The sequence below is a fragment of the Sus scrofa genome, chromosome 13 (genome assembly GCF_000003025.6).
Source record: "Sus scrofa isolate TJ Tabasco breed Duroc chromosome 13, Sscrofa11.1, whole genome shotgun sequence".
In the NCBI taxonomy this organism is placed as follows: domain Eukaryota; kingdom Metazoa; phylum Chordata; class Mammalia; order Artiodactyla; family Suidae; genus Sus; species Sus scrofa.
Genome location: NC_010455.5, coordinates 97,778,005 through 97,800,912, shown reverse-complemented (window position 1 = coordinate 97,800,912; position 22,908 = coordinate 97,778,005). Strand labels below are relative to the sequence as shown.

At 39.3% G+C, this 22,908-nt stretch overlaps 1 long non-coding RNA gene across 1 annotated transcript in view; it reads left to right on the top strand.

Annotated features, from left to right (window-relative positions):
• LOC110256535 overlaps positions 3,612-22,908 on the top strand; it is a 50,617-nt gene continuing 31,320 nt past the window's right edge. The window contains exons 1-2 of the long non-coding RNA XR_002338149.1: positions 3,612-3,882; positions 9,585-9,797. This is a non-coding gene — a long non-coding RNA (uncharacterized LOC110256535). The remainder of the gene's footprint in view (positions 3,883-9,584; positions 9,798-22,908) is intronic.

Here is a 22,908-nt window from a genome sequence, read left to right as displayed (position 1 = left end):
ACCACCTTCTGAAGCTGATAGTAACTCTTCTGTGCAGGTGAAAAGGCTGAGCTCTGCTTAAGGTCACAAAAGTAGTAAGTGATGGAACTGAGATTGGAATCTTGGCATCTGACCCTAAAGCCCACATTCCTTTCATACGCCAGTAGACTCCAAAGTGCTTTGTGTGTGTGATTGAGGAGGTGCCAGAATATTGCAGCTCATGAATGATCTTCACAGTGGGTGACACTAATGACTTGGGCCTTGGTGCTAAGCCTTGAATCTCACACCTTTTTGCCAACTTGAAACATCCAGATAGCTCTGTATATACTCCATTTTCAGAACTTATCAATACGTATGCCATTTTTTAATCCTCTTTCTTTTTTTTAGAAAAAGTTTTCTTTCCTACTCTTTGTTCTGTAATGAGCATAATAGAACTCAGATACAGTTAGTTTCCTAAGCCGATTGCCTAAGATGGCCCAATATAAGGGAAATGGGGAGGAGCAGCATATATTTAATTTCTTTTAGTCCCACTACCTAATTTAAATTTTTCCAGGTCTCCTCTGATTTTTCTTATGCTTAAGGGTTTTGGTGTTAACAAAATGAATAATTCTAATTGTGGCTTTTGAAGAATAATTTTTATTTGTTTAAATGTCTATAGATTATTATTCGAAAGGCTTTAAGCCACTTTTCAGAATAGAATTATGATTGCAAAGGGATATTATGATGGTGTTTCCTAGTAACTTTGTGCTTTACAGAGTTACATGATAGCTATAGGGACATGGTTAGAGGATATGCAGAATGTAGCCGTCTTTAAAAAAATTCACCTTTTTTTCATTATGTTATTTTGGGCATTGAATAATTCATTGCCAAAACATAAAGCCCTCAATAACAAAAACATGTTTTCAGTTAAGGACCACCTCATTTTTTTTTTTTTTATCAGACTATCCTTAGGCTTGCAAAGCTAGATTGTATAAACTTGTTTATATAGAAGAATTGCAAATTCCTATGTTTTTGTCACTTCGGTTCCACTTACTTTACAGAATAGTCATGAGGCAAATCAATGGACTAAACAGAAATAGTATACAGAAACAATCTGACTCTTATGGAGTTTCTTCTCATTTTGTAACCAATGCTTAATTGTATTTATTCTAGCTGTCTGTGGTGCTGTGCTGGGCTAGTTAGTAATGTCTTCAGCTTTTAAGATGTAACATTAACCAAAAACCTACCTTTTGTGTTATTTGGAAATCTTTTGGAGTATTCAAAACTCAGAACTATTCTTCAAACTCAGCTATGTACTGGAGTGAAAGAATGTTCTGGGCATGAGGGCAATAAACTAGGCAGATGCTGGAATCCACATGATTCTTAACAATCTGCAGGTGGGTTATCCACTGTAAGGCTGTCCCACAACAGATTTCTCATCCCAGGACAGCTTTTCCTTGCTGAGAACAGTATTTCCAAGGAGACCTCCCCTTATACAAGTCAGTCTCCAGACCTTGATTAAATGCCTTATGCATGAGGCATTTACGGAAGTTGTAATAGGTGTATGTGGAGAATTCAAGGTTGTGGAAGACAGAGCCCTGACCTTCATTCTGTGGGCGTTCTTGGAAGGTTTTGAAGCATGGGATCGCATTTCAATAGTTAGAAATAGGAAAGAAACTCCAGGTTGGAGAGAGTGGTGTATATTTGACTGGTTGTAGGACAGTTGTAGTAGAAGCAGGAAGGAGGAACTAAGCATTAGAGACTTTGAAGAGAGAATGCATAGGAATTGGTAACTGCTTAGGTGTGGAGGTGGGGCAAAGGAGTGAAGGGTGAAAAAATGGATAAAGAATATTGCATTTGGTGATTATGAGGTAATTTTTGATGTCTATGTGTGAAATGTTGATAAAATAGCTGAAGACAGAAGCTGAATTATAAAGAATTAGAGGTGAGTGCAAGAACAAAGAAGGGATTGCCATTTATTTCTTGGAAACTTGTTAACACAAGGAAGGAAGGAAAGAAGGGATTTATTTATTTATTTAGGGAGAATTGAACAGGTTTTAAGGCAAAAGAGAGGGCTCAGGGGCAAGGTAGAAGTTAATGGAAAAAGTAAAATTCATAGAAAGGGGAAATGGAAAGGCAGTAAGTGAGTTTACAAGTGGAAGTATTAACTTTGAACAGAGAGATGTCTGTTCCTTTGAGGAAGAAGAGAAAAACAAAACAAAACAAAAAAATGAGGACAACTAATTATAAATAAAATTTCCCTGATATTTAGAGGCTCACAACTGGGGTGTCATGGGTAGGGCTGTGGCTGAACAGATCAAGGATGGGAGACTGGGCAGCCACCAGGGCCATCTATTTGGTAAGCATGGATTTTTATTATCAGCCTAGAGAAAATCTCATTAAGGCTAATATATTGTGAAATATCATAAGAATTCCATTAGAAGTGGTATTTGGGTTCCACACTGCTCTGTTCTGTGAGTGCAGGTGACTGGAGTGGACTGCACTGTAGGGCAGGTCTAGTAGGACAGGTCTAAATGTAGTCGCTTCAATTAAGCCATTCCCATGACTCTCTGTCTTAGAGCCTATAGGGTCCATAGGACTGACTGAGGGTGGAGTGTGGAGCAGTAGTGTGAAGAGTCTCTCTTTCTCTCTGGCTTGTTATTAGTAACTTGAGATGTCATTTAGAGGAATCATAAAAGGAAATCTTGCTCTGGGTGGGATTTAACAGAAATCGATCAGCACACAGAAAAGAAATAGAGTGTATGTCTCTTTAATCCTTTTGTGGGACGGAATCTATGTGAAAATCTGTGTTTCTAGGCAGGCTTAGATATAAGAAAAAGTAAGCCCTAAAATGTAAATGGGAAGAAGTTACAAAGGCATAGGTAGTAGAAGCTGTTGACAGTAAGGGATAATTAAGTTTTATGGGCTTTTTTTTTTTTTTTTTTTTTTTTAGGGCGGCACTCGTGGCGTATGGAAATTCCCAGGCTAGGAGTTGAATTGGAGCTTCAGCTGCCGGCCTACATTACAGCCACAACAGCACAGGTTCTGAGTTGCGTCTATGACCTACACCACAGCTCACGGCACCGCGGGATCCTTTGATCAACTGAGCAGAGGCCAAGTATTGAACTGGCGTCCTCATGGATACGAGTAAGGTTCATTATGGCTGAGCCACAGTGGGAACTCTCTGGGCAGAGTTTTGAATGGCTGTTAATAGTTGAGTATTATAAGGTTAATTGGAGTAATTGATGCATCTAGTGAGTATGTATATTTAACTGGAAGAATTTTGTAATGGCCAAATCACAGGAGCTGACAGAGGAGGCTGAGTTATAGTTCTGGGTGTTTTAGGAACTAAGGGTGGGATCTTAGTTTCCTCAGGCCTTCTTTTCTTTTCTTTTTGGCTGTACCCATGGCATGTGGAAATTCCAGGGCCAGGGACTGAACCCGTGCCACAGCAATGACTCGAGCCATTGCAGTGACAATGCCTGATCATTAGCCTGCTGGCACCACAGGGGAACTCTAGGCCTCTTCTTTGTCTGTGAAATGATGGAGCTGGACTAAGAGGTGCCTTCAAGCTATAACATTCTATGATTCCAGACGTAGAGAAGGTCTCCACCCCCTCCACACAGCGCATGCGCAGGGAGAGAATGTAAAAGGTGGGGATCAGCTCCGTTCCGATCTTGGAGCTCTTGTGTTTCTGCTGCTTTCCGTTAAGCACTGGGGTCTCTGCAGCTCTTAGTCCCACGTTGGCCACCATAGAGGTTCAGAGCACCTAAGACGGAGCCCTAAGACCCTCAGCTCAGCTCCTCTCATGAGCACACCAAAATCACAACTGTCTGCAGAACAACCATCATGGAAAAAACCTGGAACCTACCAGAAACGATCTCCTATAACTAAATACCTAAAGAAGGAACCACAATGAGACAGGTAGGGGGGCGGACTCGTGATATATTCAAATCCCATTACCCCTTCTCTCCTTGTGGGTGACCCACAAACTGGAGGATATAGTGTAGAGGTTCTTGCACAGGAGAGTTCTGAGCCCCATGTCAGGTCCCTCGGGCCGTGGTTCCTACCCTGGGAGGCGAACCCCAAAGCATTCAGCTTTGAAGGCCAGCAGAGCTTGATTGCTGGAGCCCCTCAGGCCTCAAGGAAGGAGAGACTTCATTCTTAAAGGTGCACAAAACCTCATGCATACCAGGACCAGGCAAAAGCAATAACTTGATAAGTAATTTGATTAGATCTATCTGCTGGTCTTGAAAAGTCACCTGTAGAGTGGGAGGGAGTAAAGCAGCTGCCTTTCACCTAGGGATGCAGACATGGGCGGCAGCCATATTTGGGAGCCGGTTCTACTGCTGCGTGGGAGCTAGTGCTGGGGCCTGGGAATCCTCCCTCTAGTTCAGCAGCACCAGGACCTGGCCCCATCCAACAGCCTGTAGACCCCAGTGCTGGACTCCTCAGATTGAACAACTAACTGCATGGGAATACGGCCACAACCATCAGTACCCAGGCTGCCTGAAGAGCTCACAGCTGCCTCTAGACGTGCCCCTAGATACAGTCCTTCCCACTAGAGGGCCAGAACCCTCCCCACCTCCCACAACCGTCCTACTTACCAGAAGGCCAGCACCAAGAAGAAGAAAATTAAGATCCCACAATACAGGCCAGACCCTGCCCAGGAACCAGCTGCGCCCTCAGCCCACTAGCAGGCCAGCACAAACTTTGGGACACCCCAACTAGCCTAGGGGCCAACCAAACTTACCAGATCACCCACATAGCCGCCACAGCATAGGGACCCACACAGCCCTCTTAAGGGGAAGCTCTAGAACATATAGCTCTGCAATGAGTGGCAAGAGCACTGCTGGGACACACAGGACATCGCCTACAGAAGGCCCCTTTTCCATGGTCAAGAAACTTAACTAACGTACCACATATGTAGAATACAAATTGACTCAGAATGATCAGGTTGGCCAGAATGTCCCTAAAGGGATCATACAAACAGTTTGTTTAGTTAGGCTGTTACATCACTGTGCAACAGAAATGTGGTGAAAAGAGCACAGAAGAAAAAAGTCAGAGGGCCTTTATTTTAGGCCAGCTCTGCCACTTGCTAGCTTTGTCACATAAGCTCTGTGAGCTCCAGTGTGATAAGCAGAATAATGTACTTCCCTTTGCTCCCAGTTAAATGTCCAGGTCTGAATCCCTAAAACGTGATATGTTACATAAAAAAGGAAATTTGCAGATGGAATTAAGGTAACCATTCTCCCTGAAAATAGGGAGAGTACCCTAGATTAAAGTGTCCCTGAAAGTGGAAGAGGAGGGCAGATGGTGGCTTTGAAATATCTGAGGACAGAAGAAAATGCAGGAGACATGTGAAGTATGAGAAGGGCTTGACCCATAATTGTTGGCTTAGAAGATGGAGGATGCTGGCCACAAACCAAGGAATGTGGGTGGCCTGTAGAAGCTGGAAACGGGGAACTCAGTCCTATGACTGGGAGGAACTGAATTCTGTCCATGACCTGAAAGAGCAAGGAAAGGGATTCTTTCTTAAAGATTCCAGAAAGGAATGTAGTCCTGCCATCACCTTGATCTTAGCGTGGAAATGCACATCTTTTTCCCTTCCTTTCTTCCTCCTTCTTCCTTTCTTTCACTCCCCCACAGTATATGGAAGTTCTTGGACCAGGAAATGAATCTGTACTGAAGTTGCGACCTGCACCATAGCTGTGGCAGTGCCAGGTCCTTAACCTGCTGGGGCACATGGGAACTTCTTGGTGTTAGTTTTCTTGGGCTGTGTAGCAGATTGACATAAACTTGATTCACAAAAAGACTTGGATCCTGATTACCTGTACATTCTTACATTCTTAAAAAATTTTTAAATTGAGATGTAATTGACATATAACACTGCAAATTTTATTTTTATTTTTTGTCTTTTTTTGTCTTTTTAGGGCCACACCCACCACATATGGAGGTTCCTGGGCTAGGGGATCGTTGTACAAGTTTTAAAGTGTACATCTATAATTCCTTTTTAGACAATTTCAATCATCTTTCACTGTGAAGACAATGACATAGAGTCCAGCTAGACAAAAAATTTATATGTTGATGTATTGCCTCAGTTTTTTTAATCTGACAATGGAATGCATTTTTATTATTTATTTATTTTTTATTTCCCCAATACTTAATTTTTTTCTACTGTACAGCGTGGTGACCCAGTTATACATACATGTGTACATTCTTTTTTCTCACGTTCTCATGCTCCATCGTAAGTGACTAGACATAGTTCCCAGTGCTACACAGCAGGATCTCATTGCTAATCCATTCCAAAGGCAATAGTTTGCATCTGTTAACCCCAAGCTCCCCATCCACCGCACTCCCTCCCTCTCCCCCTTGGCATTGGTTGAATGTTAAAAGTGAAAAACCCCTGGCACTTTTTTGAACAACTTGGCTTTCTTTCACTACAAATCACAAAGGCGTGTTCTCTTTTGAGAGATAATGTGTACATTTGGGTAATAAGCATATGACCCAAATATATGTATATCTTTTTTCCTATGAAATCTATGTCAGTGGTTCTTTTTTGCATTATCAATTGAAAATGGTTGATTTTGTGGGGGAGTTATTTATGATAACTGAATAATTTTCAGTTTATTTTTCATTGCAGATAAAATAATTTCATTCTGTTTTGCTGATTGCCTATTTAGAACTACAGTGTTTACATTAGGTCTCTCACATACCCCTTTGCTATTGGATGTTATTATTTATTTTGTTTATTTGATCATCGTTTGAAACTACTGACAAGTATTTATGCAGTGATTTCTATCTGATGTTATATAGAAAAACAAAAATATGAGAAACTTACATTTTTCTTAAGGAGTAAAGATCTATGGCCACGAAAACAGCATTTTTAGAACTTTAGAGATTACTTACTTGAAGGTGAGAAAACTGAAGCTCAGAGAGGTTATAGTGAGTTACTTGAGGTCACAATTCTAGTTAGTGGTCAACTCAGGCTAGAACTCCACTGAACTATGCTACTTCATCATGTAATAAGTAAAAAAGACTATGTCCTATTGTATGTGTTAAAGTATATGTGCACAGCTAAGAATGATTTAGTAGGTCAAGGACAAAAGGTATTTGGCTGAGAGTGGGTAAAGTAGGCTTCCTGGAGAAGTGAAACCTGAGCTTGAAGGATAGGTGCAACAGAGAGGGAGAAGACCTTTGAGATTAGAAATACTGATGATTGGATAAGAGAAATGCTAGTGATGGAGACCGGAGCAGTGTGGATTCTGCAAGAGGCTGCTGGATGTCTTAGTCTGCCTCTAACTTGCATGCATCTATCCAAACATGAAAAGGTTTGGTAGAGGCGTCAAGGGAGACAATGTGGGGTAGAAGAAGAAACACAGCATTCAGAGTAAGACAAGCTTGTTTTAAATCCTGACATCTCTGCCTAGTAGTTCAGGGTCCTTTAGTAAGTTTCTTAAGTTTTGTAGATTTTTTTTTTTTGGTCTTTTTGCCTTTTCTGGGGCCACTCCCGTGGCATATGGAGGTTCCCAGGCTAGGAGTCTAATCGGAGCTGTTGCTGCCGGCCTATGCCAGAGCCACAGCAACACGGGATCCGAGCCGCATCTGCGACCTACACAACAGCTCACGGCAATGCCGGATCCTTAACCCACTGAGCAAGGCCAGGGATTGAACCCCCAACCTCATGGTTCCTTATCGGGTTAGTTAACCACTGAGCCACGACAGGAACTCCTAGTTTTGTAGGTTTTGTAAAACACACACACACACACACACACACACACACACACACACATACATATTTATAAAACTTAAAGTATAGTTGATTTAGGGTGTCATGTTTCTGGTGTACAACAAAGTGATTCAGTTATACATACATATATGTATTCATTTCCATTATGGTTTATTCCTGTCCTCATTATATTGTGGGCATAGTTATTATTATATTCTAAATGTCTAGAGGACAACTAATAAAAATACAGGATTCTTGGGAGATTTGTTTCTTCTGTGCATTGGATTTTACGCTAAATTTAAAGGATATGCTCTATTTGAGTCAAACATCCCTGGGTTCAAATCTTAGCTGCTACTTTCTACACGTGCCCTTTGGAGAGTCAAGTGACCCCTATTAGTTTGTTTTCTTTTCTGGAAAATGAGCATGATAAGTACCTTGTGGGACTAGATTCATATTTTAGGAGTATAAAATGAATAGCTTATACTAGGTGCATAATAAATAGCAGTCATTGCTAATGTTATTCTCTCTGCAGTTTCTGGCTACATTAATCATTTTGTCCTGTTCATCTCAAGTTTAAGATACTTCTCTAGTCATTTTCCTAGCATTGAAAGAGTTTCCCAAGAAATAGAATGTCCCTTTCCACCCACGTGGAATAACAACTAACATTCACATAATATTTTGACCTTCATAAATTATACTCAGATATGTAATTGTAGTTAATCTTCAAAACAACTTTAGGATTAGTTCCATTTCACAGTCCATTTGGAACGTGACTAACGGGATTACCTATGGTCACTCAGTCAGGAAGGGGCAGGAAGCTGGCACTAGGGCCAGTTCCTCTGCCAGCAAGCTCACATCCTTTCAGATTTCCAGTGGCCTCTCTCTTCTGTCTCAGTCTCTCCACCAATCAGAAGAAAATGCTCTTTGGCATCTGAGTGACCCCTAGAGATGAATTCACCCTGGGAAGAAGAAAAGGCTGGAATTTCTCACCTTCTGAGTCTATTAATTAATGAGAACTCTGGCTTTCAATCACCATTTCTACATTAAGACCCCATCATCAGCATTTCTCCACGTCTAATCTGCAAGATCTTATCCCTCTCTTATCTACCTGCCTTAATCCTATGCATCCTTCAAGACCCAGCTCAGGTCTAAACTCTGAAATCTTTCGTCCCACATGAGGGGTGGTCAGACACCACTCCAAAACCATCTAATTCAAAGTTTCCTCTAAAATGCTTGTAATGATAAAGATCTTTGAAGGGGTATTTGTCATAAGATATGAACTGATATATCTAGAAAACTATTACAATTATGGCTGTTATTTATAGAAGTAAATACCATTGGTAAGTTTTAGCAAAGCACTTAGAGTGGTTTGGATCAAATCCAACTTGTTCACTTGTTAATATATTATTTATGTTAACAAAATCAAATGTTAGGCTGAGCACCAAGTTTTTTTTCCCCCACTAATACTGTGTTTACTAAGGCTATTGCCCTTCTTCATTTTGCCTAACATAAATTTCATGATATGCACCATAATTTCTGAGACTCTTGATAACATTTAGAAATGCAGATACAGAGGATCAATTTTGCATCATTACCCATGAAGCTCTTTTCCACTGTTGTGTAGAAAGATTTAAGATGAAAAGAGGCCATGACTTACTGCTGTTTTATGTACTCCCTCACTTTCCACTCTGCTGGGTTGTTTGCCATGGATTACTCATTCTCTCCCAGGTGGCTCTCAGCATTGGCCAAATATTTAAGAAGTATGTATTTCATCATGACTTTATCATATACATTCACCTCAGTGCCTTCATTCCTTCTTAGCCTGAGTCATCACAGACTTGATGATCTATTGAAGCACTAACCTACATCCATTTTATTTTCCCTTTTCTTGTCACAGCAAGATTTTACAACATGGCAAACCTGAGTACATCTAACTGGGGCTCAGGTGGGCAGATTGAGGCAGAGGGAATGAATGCCATCCCTCGTTTCTCTTCCCACACTGCTCCTTCATCAGCTGCCCCCTGTGACTTCCAGATGGATAGTGTATGTAAACCTGGCCCTACAGCAAGATTTCAATGCTGGCTCCAACATTCAATAGCTCTCCTTTTGGGTAAGTCCTAATAAACCCTCTAAATCTCAGTTTCCACATCTGAACAAAAGCCAAGAGATCATCTGCCTCATAGGGTTGTTGTGAAAATGATATGAGAACACAGACATGAAAGTACTTAATAAATTCTGTTAATAATGCTAGCAATTTCATTGCTGGACCTTGTAATGATTAAAAAGTTTATCTTTGTTCATTCAAAATCCGTCGTCTTCTAAATTATATCCCTTGAGTATAGTTCCAGCAATAAATATTAATTACCTGTAGCAGCAATGGTGGTGATAATAATGCCATTTGCCATTTATTGAACACTTACTATACAAGGTGTTTTACATTAATTGCTCACATGATCTTTATGGAGTGATATGACTTGCCTTTGGAAGCATATTGATGTAAGCTGGTGTATTGAAAGAAGATTCATTTTTAAAAAAAGCATATAGGGATCTGATAGAAAATATTAGGGCTATGAATCAATGGTTGTGGTCCGCGTTACTCAGGGTCTTAGCAGCTAACAGCTCACTCTGGAAACAGCTCAATGATGGAACTACTTGGTGGTTCCATCCAGCTACTTGGTGGTCCTGCCCTAGGTGGGCAGGATGTAGGTAATCACCAGGAGATGGTGCAGTACCCAGGAACTGGGAACAGGGAGAGCTGTTAGCACCCCAAGTCAGAAGAAGAGGGAGTTGTCACCAAACCTCCATGAGAGCTATAACCATGGGAAGGCAGCTCCTGTCAAGCTGGCACAGCAGAGAGGATGGGAGAGAATAAATATTCAGATTCCTCCCATTCTTTGATCTTCTGCCTTGGCCTCTCATTCACTAAACCCAACCAGAAGCCAGAGGGCCAGGGAGCGCAGGGGTCAGTCTCCCAGAATACAGAGCAATGTGGAGTCTACCGGTAAGGTCAGCTGGGGGAGAACCAGTTCAAGACTATGAGAAGGGCCAGCATAAATACTATCTAAATGTAAAAGAAGATTAATGACTGATTAAATGTTCATACTTTAAGAATGGAATATTTGGAAAGCTTTGTGTTTCAGTTGTTCAGTGGTAACTCAGAGAACATTTTTCCTAGATGCATTTTAAATACTGATTCTCATTTCTACCTACTCCTCTAAAGCGCTGAGATTCACTTTTACTTGAAATCTCATACCAGTAGGACAGGGCTGAAGAGCAGAGTCATACAGTGAAAGAAGGAAAAAGATGAGTCACGAGAGTGACCCTAATGAGTTTTGAACCAGATGATTTGTTCTATCCCACCCTCACTCTTGCTAGGTATACTTCTTATTCTGTCCTAAAATAATTGCTGTGGCAATTACCTGCTCTCCCTATGAAATGCTTCATGCTCCCCAGTTACCTACTTATCCTTTCTCCTCCATCATAAGATGTTTAGAGTTTGGATTTTGGTGTTGACTTTGAGTTTCTCTGTCTAGATTTTGTAATTTCCTGTCTGTGCTATTAGGCTACTTGGTTAACTTCTCTGAGTTGAGTTTATGCACCTGTGAAACAGGGATTCTACTAGGACTCCTGTGGTGATACTAGCTTTCTGGGACTCTACCCAGCTAGGGACAGAGAATCACAAGTCAGTCTGTGAGAGCTGACTTGGCTTTTCCTTCTTGTTTGAGAATGTGGTTTATCCCAAGATCTAGCCATCACCCGCCATTTTCCTTAATAAAAGAGGTTGTTTGAATTCCTTTGAAAGAGTAGACTCTGGTACAGCATGAAGTTAACTCCTTGGATCTGACTTGCACAGACATTGTTAATTGCTGTTGGGGATTTTTGGGTCTTGGGAAGCAAATTATGGGATGTGTAGTCTGACCTTGCTCTGTGGAACCAATCATCTGCTTAGACTCTATTCTTTTAGACATAAGTTGGAAACTTAGTGTGAGTTTGCGTGTGTGAATGTGTGCACTTGTGATTTCATATGGCCTTTTTCTACAAACCTGTACCCCTGGTGATTCTCAAACTTTATCATGCATCAGAATCACCTGGAGGGTTTGTTAAAATGAAGACTTCTGGGCTCATCCCCAGAGCTTCTGATTCAGTAGGTCTGTGGTGGGGCCTTGAAGACTTACACTTGTAACAGATTCCCAGGTGATGTGGATGTTGCTCGTTCAGAGACCATGACCCTACTTTGCCTCTCTGAAATTCTTCACCAGGGATTTTGAGAGGGTGAAATGAGGAGATCCACATAGAGGTCTTAGCATAGAGCCCGGCACAGAGTCCATGTTTGTTGCTGCCACTATCATGGCCATCAGGACAGCAGCTCAGCTGCTGCTACTGCCTGGTAATCCTTCATTCTGGTTAACGTTAGTTAGGTATTAAGAGCAATGCAATCTGCCTTAATTAATTAAAGAACATAATTACCTCTTTGGGAGTCATTTGCATTTTAAAGAAGCTTGTTAATTCAAAGAGATTTGTAGTTTGAAGAATATTAGACACTGTGATAAAGAGATATACAGAACTTCTGACTTGTAGAGTGCAAGCTACTTTCGAGAAGGGAATGGACACCACATAGGTTCTGGGCGGGGTCATCTCTTCATGCCTGTGATTTGGGATTCCATGTTCTTTCTGAAAGTTCTGAGTTTTTCTACAATGGCTTCCAGAGTGGGGATGGCACGTGGCTTGGGTTTGGGTTAGGGCAGCTGTGGCCATTTAAAAGGATGAGTGCTTTGTAAATCTGGTGTTTATAAACTAGGTGGTGCTCGCATTGTGTTTATTTGTTCAATCATGTAATAGAAGATGCACAGAAGAGTCATTTGAAAAGTACGCCTTTCAATTTCATGCTGAGGAAGTTCAGTATAATATAATTATAATAAAATGGTAGCAAAACAACATTTTGTTTTCAATTGTGGAATTAGTAAGTAGAAAACTAGTTGGAAGCTGATATTCTGAAAGTCTTTTGAATGTAATTTTGATTTGGAGGAAATGATTTGGTGACCGTGTTAACTTAATCTTTGGACCTAACCCTTAAGTACACATAAAGAGCAAAAAATAGTATATTGACAAACAGTTTTAAATACAAGCTTACCAGCTATCTTGATAAAATGAGTATTAACATGTATAGGAATGTCAATGTTGTGCTTTTTCAATTCAGAAATATTTTGCCATCAAACTTCAGCAGTTAAAAATTGTTGAAATCCTTAAATTTTAGCTATTTAAGAAATCCAAAGAACATCAAACTTTCTCTAGAAGCTGAAGTAAGGAAATTAATGTCAGTGACAGAAATACAGTGACTCTAATTAGAAGTCCCTGGGCAGCTGCTCATTACTGTGGTTAGTTAGTAAATGAAATTTCAGCTGCAGTGAATTAGACTTTGTGTCTTCGGTTATTTTTTCTAAAAAGAACACAAAATGTCTACAACTGTTTTTTGTTAGTGGGGTATTTTTTTCCCCCACAAATAAAAATATTTAGGATCTTTGTCATGAGGAAAGAAATGGCCATTTGGGGACAGATTTTCTTAAATGTCTGTATATTAGGCTTGGGTGAGTGAAACAAAAGCCAATTTTCTCCCATGAGAGAGAGGCTTTCATTTGTCTGCTAAGCTGCTTGGTTTCACGTGTTTCTTTTGTCAAGTCCTTTAATTATTTTTTTAACCATTTATAACTCTTGATCAGACTTCTCTTAAAAAAATAACTCTGCCAGATTAGCAAAATCTAGTAATAGATATATTGAATAGTTTGGAACATTTATTTGTCAGTTGCTAAATTGTGGTTCGTGTTTCTTTTTTAAGTCACCACGGTGGATGTTTGTACCTTTGCTGCTTGATAATTTAGAGACCCAACAATAGCCAAATTGCAGTTTTTCAGATATGTTCATAAGGAAGGAATGATAATTCGGCAACTGCTGTAGGATTTGATACCCTATCCTTCCCCAGGGTGTTTAAATACTTTTAGATTTTTTTTTTTTTTTTTTTTGGTCTTTTTGCTATTTCTTTGGGCCGCTCCCGCGGCATATGGAGGTTCCCAGGCTAGGGGTCGAATCGGAGCTTAGCCACCGGCCTACGCCAGAGCCACAGCAACGTGGGATCCGAGCCGCGTCTGCAACCTACACCACAGCCCATGGCAATGCCGGATCGTTAACCGACTGAGCAAGGGCAGGGATCGAACCCTCGACCTCATGGTTCCCAGTCGGATTCGTTAACCACTGCGCCTCGGCGGGAACTCCTAGATTTTATTAGAAGTTTGAATCTGGGCTCATACCTTTCTATAGAGACCCTGGGATGCACTGGCTGGGTCCTCTATACCCACAGTTTAGCCGTGATTGCAGTGTTTTGGGGTCCACTGGTAAGACTGGGGATACCCTCTAGCAGTTTTTCAACTGGAGGTGACTTTGTCCCATGAGGGATATTAACAGTTTTGGTTGTCACAATTCACAAATGTAGGTTGGGGGAGGGAGAGTGACTGCTGACATCTGCTGGGTAGTGACCAGGGATGCTGCTAAACATCCAACACAGCAAAGAACAATCTGACCTAAAATGTCAATAATGCTGATGTTGAGGGCCCTGTCCTATCAGCACCAAGCATGCACTGAATGAGCAGAAACACAGCATGGATGCAATCCCCACAGAATGCAAGATGGGTACGCACTGGAATGTAGGCAGACAATCCAAAGACTTCCTAGTCTTGTTGTTGAAAGACTTTTGAGATAACTGTTTACTCCCCTACTCTCCTTAAAAAAAAAATTGCATTTCCAATTCATCCCTCTGTAAAAGTCCTTAGGTCAATGGCACAGAGAACATAGTGTTATACTTTCAGCAAATGACAAATTTTCCAACATGACTGGTACCAAATGTCAGTCACCTAGATACTCTTCAATTTAAAAGAAACTAGTGGTTACCAATGGGGAGAGGGTAGGAGGGAGGGGCATGTTAGGAGTATGGGATTAAGAGGTACAACCATGTATAAGGTGGATAAGTAACAAGTTATTGAATATAGTTCCTTGGACTATAGGCCAATTCTTTTTGTTTATCTATTTGATATAAAGGGTACTTTTTAATCTCATACTCCTAATTTATCACCCTCCCAGTCATTATCTTGTAATAACTTTTTTAGAGCAAGATAATTTTATTTAAAAAATTCATAGAGACAATTGAGAGGTTTTATTATTTACTATTATTAAAGAGGCAATATTTTTATGTCCCATATTTTAAAGAATTTAACCTGGGGAAAAAATAGCTGAATCACTTTGCTGCACACATCAAACTAACATGATTTCATAAATCAACTATATTGCAATAAAAAATAAAAATATTTATATGCTTAAAATATTCTTTAGTCTAGCTTAGATATATTTTTAAGTGGAGGAAGAATTATATGAGGGCTTGGGTGAAAAAGTTAAAGCATCATGTTTTCCGTGTTGCACAGCAACTGGCAACAATACAATGTACCTTGCAAGAAATACAAAGCATAGAATCCTGGAGGGAGATGATTCATAGGCTAGTCTGCCCAGCAAGAACATGGCAGGTGAGCTACTGGAGACCCAACCAAAGGAAGAGTAAGGCAATGGGAATAAACTGTATTTCTCCAAACTTTCTTTGATGGGGCTGCTGTTGTCTTCACTTTCATGAATAGAAGAAGGAAAAGTTTTGTTTCTTAACACAGAGTAAATTCTCTATTATTATATAGTCTCTCCATCTTTTTAATTTTTTTTCCATTGACAAAGGAAAGGAGAGGATATTTGAGCACCAGGGGAAACTGATACAAAAAGTGATTGGAAAGGGAGATATTCAAGTCATAAGAAATGGTACTCAGCAATAACAAGACGCAGCAATTCAACTTAACTCCACAGGTACTGCAAGCTACTGAAAACAGTGTAAAACATTGATATGATTCATTTGGTGCAAAAACAATATTAAGTATATGACTTAAGAAACCAAATTATCAGGTAAATGCATCATACAAATAAGCAGTAAATGATATATATACAGATGGTGTTCTATTGCACCTATTTTCGAGCTGTTAGAGCGTTTGAAATCATGCTCTTCATACCAAATATTTCTAAAAATTTGTAAACTCTGGTAGTGTGCAATTTGAGTCTAAAATATTGCCACAAAGGATAAAACGTGGAAAACAAGGACATACTATGCCTGCATCCAGTTTGTGGTGATAGGGCTTCTTCATGAATTTGTGCATGTCTTTCTTTTTTCCTATTCCATGAACACTCTTACCCTCTTCATACTTCCTATGCTTTTTCTCTTTTCTCCCCTCTTTTCTCCCTCCCTCCCTCCCTCTCTCTTTCTTTCTAGCAGCTTTATTGAGGTATAGTTTATGTACTGTACAATTCACGCATTATAAATGGATAATTCAATGATTTTTAGTAAATTTCTGTAATTGTGGAACCATCATTGCAATCCAAGTTTGAAATACTTCTTTCACTTCAAAAAAATTCTCTTGTGTTTGTCTACAGTCAATTCCTGCTCCCACTCCTGAAACCACTGATCTGCTTTCTGTCTCCACAGCTTTACCTTTTCTAGAAATTTCATGTGAATGGGATTAAACTGTATGTTGTTTTTTGTGTCTGGCTTCTTTCACTTGACATAATGCTTTTGAGAGTCATCCACATATGTGTATCACTTGTTTATTCCTTTATGTTGCCTAGTAGTATTCCATTATATGAATGTAATAAATTGCTTTAGTCTGTTAGGGCTGCTTTAACAAAGCACCACAGACTGGGTGGCTTATAAACAACAGAAATTTATTCCAGAAGGCTAGGAAGTCCAAGATCAAGGTGCTGGCAGATTTGGTACCTGGTAAGGGCTCACTTTCTTATTCATAGATGGCTGTCTTTTTGCCACATCCTCACACTCAGAAGGAGAGAGGGATCTCTGTGGGGTCTCTTTTATAAGGGTGCTAATTCCATTCATGAGGGCTCTACCCTTATGACCTAATCACCTTCCAAAGGCCCCACCCCAAACACCACCACACTGGTGATTTGATTTCAACACATGAGTTTTAGGGGAACACAAACATTTGGTCCATAGCATACATTTTGTTTACCATTTTCCAGGTACTGGATATTTGGATTGCTTCTACTTTTTGGTGCTTATGAATAGTTCTGCTATGAATATTTGCTTCTCAGTTTTGTGTTGACAAATGTTTTCATTTCTTTGCATATATACCTAGGAGTGGAATTGTAGGGTTGTATAGTCACTGTATATTTAACTTTTAAAAAAAACCATCAAACAGTTTTCCAAAGTGGCTCTGCTATTTCACATTTCCACAAGCGATATATATAGGGGTTTCAATTTTTCTGTATCCTTACCAAAATTTGATTATAGACTACCTAATGGGTGTAAAGGTACTTCCTCCTTTTTATTATTTTATTTTTATTTTTATTTTTTTTGCTTTTCAGGGCCACAACTGTGGCATATGGAAGTTCCCAGGCTAGGGGTCGAATTGGAGATGCAGCTGCCGGCCTACGCCACAGCCACAGCAATGCCAGATCTGAGATGTGTCTGCAACATATACCACACAGCTCATGGCAGTGCCAGATCCTTAACTCACTGAATGAGGCCAGGAATTGAACCCACGTCCTCATGGGTACTAGTTGGGTTCGTTACCTGCTAAGCCACAGTGGTAATTCCCTACTTTCTCTCTTTTAAATGTCCACTTCCTTTTTACTCTCTTACTTTTCTTCTCAACTTGTGCCTTTAGCTGCGTGGGCTAGTACTGCAAATATATTCATTTGTATCAATCTTAATGCTGATCAATTATTTGCAAATAGTCAAGAAATAATGCTGACGTAGATTCAAAGATTAATCCCCTTGGCAATCCATCCTTCAGAGATGTTTATGTGTTCCTAGCAAAAGCTCTGGTTTCCTGTGTCATAGAGTAGAACAAACAGCTTTTAGGACCACAAAGTATATTTGTTTAGAATTAGCTCAACAATCAGAGTTTAATGACATGATAGTCACACCTTGAGCATTTCCCTCCAGGCACCTAGAAGTGCTCACCATCTCCTTCACACCCTTCACAGTGTAGAGTTCTTGTATTCCTTTGGTTAAGAGGGCAGATTTACTTATGCTTGTGTTCTCTCCTGTTTTTCTCCCGAGTGTTTTGCCCTCATGGCCTGAGGTTGTGCCTGTGAAGCTGAGTTTCTCTGGGTTCTGCATGGTGCCAGACCTAACTTATCATATCAGCTTTGTAGGGTGGGTGTCCTCTGGGAGTAGGACTTCCGCACTCTGCATGCCCATTAGAATCGCTTCCTGAGCAATATCCTTGTTCTAGTCCCACCCTAGGCCAGAGCCTCAGATGACTTTGGAAATGCAAAAATGGCTGAGGGCCTTCTTTCTTGTTCCCAAAATAGATTTTTCAAAATTTAATACTTGAGGTTATAAAGATATTGAAAGTAACAGGCCAAAATAATTATAACAGGAAGTAAAAAAGCACATCCTGAAAGCCATACTTTAGAGGTAGCTGGGAAATTTTGGAATTAGATTTGGATTTGGACTCAGGATATCAGGGTAAGGATTCAGACTCTGTCCTGGATGAATATTCATGAACAGTCTGCTCCCAGCTTGGCCTTTCCAGGCTGTAGTTTAGGGGCTTACTGTTGCTTGTGATAGTATTAAGATCAAAGGGATGATCTACCTAGAAGTACTTTAAAATATTTTTTTCCAGAGCATTTTACATCTGCTAATTATTTATTTTCATCATATTTTATTAGGATTGTCTGGCCTCACTTTACCAAGTACAATTGGGGTTCATTTTTATCTTGTTTTTCCTCTTTTGATTGGGCTCAGAGCTTTGGTTCTGGAGCCAGACTGCCTGAGGGCAATCCCAGCCCAGGCACTGATTTGCTCTGGGACCTTCCATTCTTATCCTCCTTTAACCTCAGTTTTCTCCTTTGTAAAATGAACATAAAAAAACCTACCCCATAGTTTCTTGAGAATTAAAAGAGGGGCGTTCCTGTTGTGGCTCAGTGAGTTCAGAACTCGACTAGTATCCATGAGGATGCAGGTTCGATCCCTGGTCCTGCTCAGTAGATTAAAGGATCTGGCATTGATGTAGGTCTCGGAGGTAGCTCGGATCCCATGTTGCTGTGGCTGTGGTGTAGGCCAACCCCTAGCCTGGAAACTTTCATATGCTGCAGGTGTGGCCCCCCCAAAAAAAAGGAAGTAAAAGAGGTAACGATTGTGAAACACTTAGCACAGTCCTTACGTATTGGAGACTCAGGAATTGTTAGTTTTTCTTCTTAATAGATAGAGTGGGTGCTTAAAAAATCCAGCCAGATTAGATATTTTTGGGTAATGGTTGAAAGGACAATTGTACCCTGAGTGGCCCATTTTAAGGGATTTTAAAGTCTTGGGTAGTAATTCAACCAGCCTCAGGGTACATTTTTTAGACACCTGCTTCAAGTCAAAGAAATGTCAATATTTATAAAAAAATTTATTTGGAGTTTATTTTCATCATTGTGTTATTGATTTTCCCTTCCATACAGAGCATATGAAAGGAAGCATTTCATACAACTTTTAGGTTCTAAAACTAAGTATGGAATTGCCATTAACACCTTGTGTACTATCAAGTAATAAACTTGTACAGATTGCAGTGAACACATTTCCCTAGAACTGCATATATTAAACTAAAAATGATATTTTCTATAAAAATTTTCTTATGAATATTGTCAAACAATCCATAATCCATGAGGTCACAGAGAATAGCAAATGAACCTACATGTGTTCACTGCTCAACTTCCACAATTAACAATGCTTAGGCATGGCAGACATTTGAAAGTGTCATATAACTGAAAGGTAAAGGAACTCCAGTTACACTAGGGTGATATATTCTTGTTGTTAAAAAACATCCAAATAATACAAAACAGAATGCCCATACTTTCAATCATTTTTAAAATGAACCTTTAATAAGGATGCTGTTTCAGACAGGGCTTATAAAGTCACACAGTGTCATAATTTAATGGGTGATGGATAAAAATTCTGGTCAGATCATTGCTGGAGATGGTTCTGACATATCAGTTACTTAGAAAATCTGATCTTTTCAGAATTAAAGCCCTTTAGCTGCTATTCTGTTTTAGATCACCATAATTCACTTGTTTCTTGATAGATATGGATGACAGATTTTACACGTTTCTGTAATGGCTACAGAGGCAAATAAAGACATGCGTAAATAGCAAAATAAATGACTACACCTGTATTATGGGATGGTTGTATTCTAATGATGCTTTGGGTAAGGGATTACAAATGTGAGAAAAAGAAGGCTCATTATCTCCTGCTTAGGTTCAAGGACACTGTCTTTCTGGATAAAAGGTGATTCCAGTATTCACATTTAGCACAGATTCTGAGCTGTACGTTGAAGGTTATGGTTTGAATTTTTCCCAAATTAGTTACATAGCCATTTCTCTTTGTGAAGAAAATGGAAATTCAGGTCACATTTCAACTTGAGTTCACTTTTTACATTGCACCGTCAGAAGAACATTTACACAACCAACTGGCAGATTTAGCCTTCCAGAAAGCCCTCTCCCATTGTCCCAACATCCACTGAAGATTGTGTTTGTTTACCTTAGGCCCTGGGTATGCCATGATGTTTTATTTTAGATTTTGTAGAAGAGTTGAGACCTTGATATTCTTTTTTTTTAAATAAAAGAAGTGTTCATTTAATGATTTTTAATATGACTCCACTAATTAATTTTAATGCTAACTAATTAGACTCTATTTTCAATTTTCCAGAAATATTTGATGTCTTTTGCACTATTTATAACATTTTCAGTGAGTTTTAAAGGAATTTCATAAAGAAGTATTACTAAAAAATATTATATAAATCAAATTTAGAGCCCATATACACAATATGTTTTAAAGTATTACTGACTGGATTAGTTCAACAATTGGGCCACACAGGATGTTTCATAAAGTTTAGACACTAGAATAACATCTTAAGGCAATAGTAATTTGATTTTTTTCCCCTAAAATGTGTTGCCATAGATTTTCCTAAATGTTTTACAAACAGTTATTAAAAGCACATTGAGAATCCGAATTCCCTTTGGGCAAAATGTTTTAGTACTTAACTTTCATTTAATTCAAGATTACATATGGTTAGAGTTGCAGAAAAACATCAGAAAATCATAACCAGCTATCACAACACCACATATTTAAATCAATGCAGTGCAGTCTCATCAGAAGCACATCAAGGTGCCTAATAATAAAAATATATAAAAGCAATCAGTATTATTCTTCCTATGTACAAAAAAGGGGACATTTTAATTTTAAGTTTGTTCCTAACAATTCAAAGCCTTCTCTGAGATGCTAATGAGAAATTTCCAGTGATGGTTGAAATCTTGAGGTGGGCTCACTGCCAGAGAGAGAACAGGAGGGCTTGGTGAAGGAATTCTTAAAGACTGGGAGATGGGAAGTTCTATCTGGAGAAAACATTGATTAGGAAATTTGGTCTAAAGTCCCGGTTCACAGTCACAAGAAAAGCTTTATTTATAAAATGAAAACATTTAGGATTACCTGAATTGGAACTCGGACAATTAAATTTTATTTTGAAGGAGGATATGCAAATAGGTAATCCACTAACTACTAATGTATTTAGAACTCACTGAAGAGGGAGTCTATGAAATGAGCCAGCTGGTGGATGAAAAGAGCCGAAGAATTATGTTTTATTTCTATTTAATGTTTCCATTTTAATTGTGCCTCTAGGTAACAGGCTTATAAATGGAAAGCCTGTCTTTTGTATGGAAGGTAGAATTACTCTTCTAAAAAAAATTAAATGGTAAGAGTTGAAAAATACCTTCAAGAGAATAAATTATCAAAGAAGAGTATAGAGAGAATTTGCCAATGCAAAATCATGCTATTTCTGTACCTCAAACTATTTGTATAAAAATGCAAATTAAAGTTAGCATGTGTTTTACTTAGCTTAAAGTAAAGGCAAGCTTTAAATTTTTCTTTCAGGCCCAATTTCAATATGAAGATCTTTGGTTTGGATTATAATTTAGGCATCTCTCTCTAAATCCATGCATCTTCCTTGCAATCACCACTTTCCAGGGAATAAAAAAAAAAACTGATGGGTGCTAGCGGAATTGGTACAAGCCTTTTGAGCTTGGGTTTATATATCCAACTCATAATGTGCTGCCATGATTTGAAATTGGTCCATGAACACATTACTTCCAATATTTGTACCTTGTTTCTGCCCTCAGCCAGTTTAAACTTAATATGCTACCTGCTTTATTTGGTGCCTCTGATTTACCATTACTTCTGAGTAAAAAAAAAAAAATTAAATTACACCAAAAAAGAAAAAAAATGTCAACTGCCCTTTTGGGAGATCAAAGACACAGAACAATTCTGGGGTCACACAATTTTGATTTCTTTATGCAAGAGTATTATTAAAAGTGGAAAGGGGAAGTAACATTCCTACTTCCTAACTGGGTTATCAAAATTTTAAAGTCATCGCACAGGGATAAAGCAAATTTTCTAAAGTATTTCAAGGATTGAAGAGTACGTAAACTTTGTAAGATTTGCCTGTTTATATGCGATGGTGTGCAAGGAAGCTAAATTATGCTGGTGAATGAAGACAAAAAAAGGATATGTATTTTTAAAACAATGACAAGATGGCCATCTTCGGACAACTGAAGCATTTCAGTGTGACCTACTTCTTAGCAGTATCTGTTAGAAAGAAAAGAACTGGGAGGTAAAATAACTCTAATCAAACTGAGTTGATTTACAGGGCATGGATATACCAACCACCACTCCCAACCCTACCCCCCCCAAAATTCTGTGTTATTTGTTTTGCACAAACAATAGATAAATAGATAAATATGTTGATCTGGGTTTTGGTATATACAAGTGCTTAATCCTGATTTTTGTGTAACCAGGAAAGGATGCAGGAAATTATGACTCCTGTGAAGAAAAGAAGGGCTGAGACTCACTTCTCCCTCCTAAATTTCCTCTCCTAAAGATTGCCAAATCCAGGTGATGTTAGCCAGTGCCCTCATATGGTTGCGTTCTGTCTAGGTATTTCCACTTTGTGATCTTCTAATGGGTCCTCTTCTGAATCCCCGAAGTTATTTCACTGCACAATCCTGCCCCTTTTACTTCCTGAGTCTCTCCTTTCTTGCTTCTCTTTTCCAGTCCACTGCTGCTCCCTAGGATCCAGCCTTGTCTTCTCCTT